Source organism: Leopardus geoffroyi, chromosome D1, assembly GCF_018350155.1.
Source record: "Leopardus geoffroyi isolate Oge1 chromosome D1, O.geoffroyi_Oge1_pat1.0, whole genome shotgun sequence".
NCBI lineage: Eukaryota > Metazoa > Chordata > Mammalia > Carnivora > Felidae > Leopardus > Leopardus geoffroyi.
Window position 1 is genome coordinate 16,998,900 of NC_059329.1, and position 5,085 is coordinate 17,003,984.

General features: G+C 59.9%; 1 protein-coding gene across 4 annotated transcripts in view; it reads right to left on the reverse strand.

The window, feature by feature from the left end:
- Positions 1-5,085, reverse strand: part of NECTIN1 (nectin cell adhesion molecule 1) — a 94,552-nt gene that overhangs the window by 48,563 nt on the left and 40,904 nt on the right. The gene's annotated exons all lie outside the window — the stretch shown is intronic.

Genomic DNA, 5,085 nt, shown 5'->3' on the forward strand with positions numbered 1-5,085 from the left:
CGCTTAACCGACTGCGCCACCCAGGCGCCCCTACACCCTTATTTTTAATAAGGGGCGGGAGTCGAATGCACTGCTTCCCCTAGGAGCCATCAACTGCCTCACCTTCCTGGGCCTCAGTTCCCTTCTGGCAAATGGGGCATAGAATCTAGTCCTCTACCTCACGGGGTTGCTGGGAGAACCAAATGAGACTAACGAGAAAGTGTCAGGAGGCAGGAGGCGCTGACCGTGCGGGCTCACGGTGGCCACCATTATGCTCCCCGCCATGGTCTTCTCCCTCAAGGCGGAATGCCCGTGCCCTGGGGCGCGCTGGCTCCGTCCCTCTCACGGGGCCCGGGCCGCTCCTCAGAACATGCCATGTTTCCATGTTCCCTTCCTCTCTCTCTCCCTCCTCCTATCACTCCTAGACTCTTGCTCGTGCAGTTCCCTAGAAAGCCCTAGAAGGCTCTTCCCCCTCCTTCCCCTATGGATCTCCCACTCAGGCCACCTCCTTTGGGAAGCTTCCCAGATCTTCCCTGCACGTGTGAATCCAGCCACTTCTATCACAGATCTTTTCTGCCTCCGGATGTGGTTGTTCACGCCTGTGACTTCTCCGCCAGCACAGGGTCTGTGTCTTTCCCAGTCGCCCCCGCCCCAGTGCCCAGCCCAGCATCTGGCACACAGTAGGTACTCAGTAGATAGCTCTGGCCAGGCAGACTGCAACGGAACCCATGGGAATAGAGATTTGCAAGAAGGAGGGAGTGATCAGTGGCGTTGGATGAATGAATAAATTCCCCCCAGTCTCCTTACTGATTGCTTTGTGTCACTGGAATGGCTTGTTTGAGCTTTTCCCTGACCCTGAACGCAGGGCAGAGACCCTCCAGCGGGTCTCTCTGGCCCAGGCTCTTTCTTGAGCTCTGTTATTGGCCACGCATCTGTACCCTTCATATTGTCGTATCCTTACTTCACTCAGTTTATTGAGCACCATCGATAATATCAATGCCAGGTCCCGTACTGACCTAGAGGCGGGGGGATGGCCTCAGTGGCTCCCCAAGGGAGTGGAAACTCGGGGCTCACCTTAGCCTCTGCATGGTGGAGGCATGAGAGCAAGGCACACTCCTCTGAGGGCTTGGAAGCCCATGATAGGTGAAGGCTGTCCCCCCCCACCCCTCCCCTAAGGAGGGCACAGGCTGTGTCCCCAGGGTCACTGCGGTGTCCTGTGTGTACCATACAGCAGATACTCAAAAATTTGCTGAATAAATAGATCTTTGGCCCCTTGTCATGCCCTGAAAGCTTCCCCAGTGCTCCCTCCTTCTTTGTGCCTATTCACATCCATGCAGCCCTTCAAGGCCCACCTGGGAGTGCCCCCACCCCTACCCCTCCAGTTGTCCCCCTGGCCGGTGTGTGGGGTTCTGACATGTCCTTGGGCAGAGAGCACCGTGGGCTGGTGGGAGTACAGGAGGAAGCACCCACCAGGGAGGCAGGAGGGTTGGGTTCTGCTCAGCCCTATTTTGAGCTGAGACCTTGGCTGGTCACTTCCCCCTCCCGAGCCCTATCTTCCTCCTCTATAAGAGAGCGGGCTGGACTCCCCAGTCTTAGTGGTCCCTTCTGGGCCTGAGTCTGATTCCCTGAACCGCAGCCCAGCCTCGCTGAGGCCCCACCCCAGATAGAGTCCCATGGTGAGGTCAGCGGGCCAGACAGCCCAGTGCTCCTGCTGACTGGCCAGCTGGCAAGCGGCTAAGCCCCAGGCCCTCCCAGGAGGATAAGTGGGTGCTCCCCCCCCCCCCGCCTCCACTCACCAACCTGCTGGAGGTTGCCCAGCAGCTGAGATAATGTGGGTATAATTGGGGAACTTTCACCACACAAAGCCAGAAACAGGAAAAGCCAGTTGGGAGGGCTTGGGCCATAGGTTGTGTGTGTGTGTGTGTGTGGGGGGGGGGGGGGTTGGCGTGTGGGCACCAGGAACCATCTTGGGATTGGTGCCAGGGCATGGGGGGGCCTATAGCCGGACATAGCCCACCAAGCCTGCCGCGACCCCCTCCGCCTCCCCACCCCCCGCTCCCCGCAGGTGTGGGGACAGGCAGGCTTCAGCGGCCGGCACACACACTGCCATTCATTTGCTGCGTCTTCAGCAGTGACCTCACCCTTCAGAGCTGTGAATGCCAGGAGCGAAGATCGCTGCTAGTGGCCTGGGCGTGGGGGCGGGGCGGCCGCTGCCAGGGGCTCGGGCACCCTAGCGGCCCCGTCTCATGCATCGGTGCCTCACCAGGCCAAGGAGGCCTTCCCCACCCTAATGTCTGTTTTGGGGTTAAGGCCCCTCTCTCCTCTCCAGGGTGGCTCTCCCAGAAGCAACCCCACAGGGAGCAGTAAGGAGAGTGCCTGGGGTGTCCACCCACTGTGCACAAAGTGGGTTCTCCTGGCCCTTGCCCCTTTTGCGCTAGTGAAGAGTGGGCAGGCCAGAGTGGGAGAGGACCTGTAAGGTGCAGGCAGACTTATTCTGGTGTTCACCTCTCCATCCACAGCCTAGTGGGCACAAGGGAGCTTTTGGAGCATAGGGTTTGGGGCCACTCCCTGACCCCAGAGGAAGTGGGAGGGGCTGGGGCCACTGGCAAGGTCTGAAGACCCTCCCTTAGCCCTCCACCCCACTCCGGGCTAAGGGACCCAGAGCTCTTGCTTCTGGCTTGGGGCTTCCCGTCTTTTTTTTTTTTTTTTTTAGAGAGAGAGAGAGAGAGAGAGTGCTTACGCGTGTGTAAGCACAAGCACGAATGGGGGAGGGACAGACAGAGAGGGACAGAGAGGATCTCCACGCTGTCAGCTCAGAGTCTAACTAGGGGCTCGAACTCACCAACCGGCAGATCATGACCTGAGCCGAAATCAAGAGTCGGACGCTCAACCGGCTGAGCCACCCAGGTTCCCTGGGGCTGCCAGTTTTGGACCGAGGGTGCAGGGATGGGGAGAATGTCCCTCATTCTTTAGACTGGTCAGGTTGGGAAACTTTCAGAGAAGGGGGGCAGACCTCCAGGGTCTGGGTGCGGCAATGAATGGGAGAGTGGGGATCCCCACTGAAAAGGCAGAGAGAGGGCTGGATCAGGGCAGGAACCCAGGAGGAGGCCCCTCCTCTGTGCAGGAAGAGGTAGGACCATAGGCCTCGTCCGGAAGGCCCGGGGCCAAGGGGCAGAAGCAGGAGGGCAGGCTGGTCCAAGTTGGGTCCAAGGTCCCAACCCCTTGGGCCCAGATGACCTGGAATTTGAGCTCGCTGCCCGAGCTCCTCCCACCCTCTGAGGGGCTGCCCTCCCCCCCCCCCCTCCAGGACGCATAGGCTTGTGAAGAGCCAGACAGTGTGGCTTTGCAGACTCCCTGTCACTTACGAGCCGAGAAACGTTGGGCAAATGACTCAACCGCTCTGTGCCTCAGTTTGCACTGAGATTTCTCGTCTGTGAAGCGGGGAGTACAACACCACCTATCCCACACAGTGGTCCTAAGGATCAAATGACCACACGGGAAGCTAGAGATCGGCACTTAGCACAGAACGAGACGGTCAGTAAGTGCTGGCTGCCATCATCATCATCCTCCTCACCACCACCTTCGTCGTCATCTGTATCCCTTTTTCTGTTTCCTGGCATGCACGTCTAGCGTGTTTCTTATTGTGTGTTCCCCGGCTCCCAACAGATCGCGACTCCCTGTGTGAGAGGGAAGGCACCGGCGAGACCTCGGGTTTTGTTGGCCACATCGCGGCTCCCTGGCAGGGTCTAGGGCCTGGAGACTACCCTGCTAACTTTCTGTGGTTCCCCGGGCAGTTAGGGTGGTCCACACGAGGCATCGTCTCTCCTTCCTCACAGGCCCCCTCTTCCATGAGAGGCAGGGGCTGTCCCAGATGTGGAAGCCAGGACCACTAAAATGGTACCATACGGGACCTCAGTGGAACTCGTGATCCATGGTTTTACAAAGGAGGAGTCCAGAGTCCACGAGGGGCTGGGTCACTTGCTTGGGGACATGGAAGGGCAAATCCAACCCAGTGCGCTTCCCACCCTGCCTTTTTATAAGGGACTCACGTCCTCAACCTAACCCCCCAGGGCCTCCCTCCCTCTGGGCGGTGTCCCTCCTGGAATAAAGCTCTGAGCCTCTTTTGCTCTTTTTGATAAGTGGCAGGAACACCAGTTACATTACCGTAGCCACAGTGCCCGCGGGCTGCCCTGCACTGGGCTTGGTTGGGGGGGGGGGGCATTGGGGGCCAGGGGTAAAGCGCAGTGGAAGCCAGGTGGGGGCACCTCCAGGAGGCTAGGTACAGAGGAGGGAGGAGCCAGAGAGGTGGGGAGTGAAAGGTAGAGAGATCCATGGGAACCTCTGCCCTCAGTAGAGAGGTCCTTGCATCCTAGGGATATCAAGGAATGTTTTTCTTTTTGACCTCAAGCACTGCCTGTATTCTCCCTGACCACCCTACGGGCTCCACGGTCTGGGACTCAGGCCCCTGGGGCCTGTGTGCCAGTGCCTCAGTTTCCCCATTGGAGCTCCGGTTGGGCGGTTCGGGCTGCCTTCGTGGCTGCCCAGAAGTGCTGAGCCAACAAGGCAGGCGTCGGGCCGGCCCCCCCGAGACGTCACAGACGTGCAAAAGCCCGAGCTCAGCAACAAAACACAAAGGCTCCTCAGTTGTGGCCGACAAACCTGCTCCCCAGGGCCCTGCCCGCCTGCCCTGCCCGCCATGGAGCTAATCTGAGGCTGGGGCCATGGGTTCCCACGCAGCGGGGTGTGGCCCAGAATGGGGGGGGGGCACTCTGCTCCCCGTACCCACCTCAAGCAGTTTCTCTTCCCGCCCTTTGAAACTTCAGACCCTTCTCTCCCTGGCCAGGCAGGCTGGGACTGGGCCCATGTGGGTGAAAGTGGCGGGGGTGGGGGGGGCGGGGGACAGACACAGGCAAGGGGGGAGGGGTTCTGGGATTTCTGGCACAGACCACCTCTTTTTGTGTCCCCCATCCCCGCCGGGGTACCCTCAGTTGGGCGGTCAGCAGTGGCAGACCTGGCCTGGAGGCAACCGGGGACACCCTGGGGGGGGTAAGCGCTGGGGACCTCACCGGGGGCCTCTCTGAGACCAGAATCCTTTGGGGTCCATCT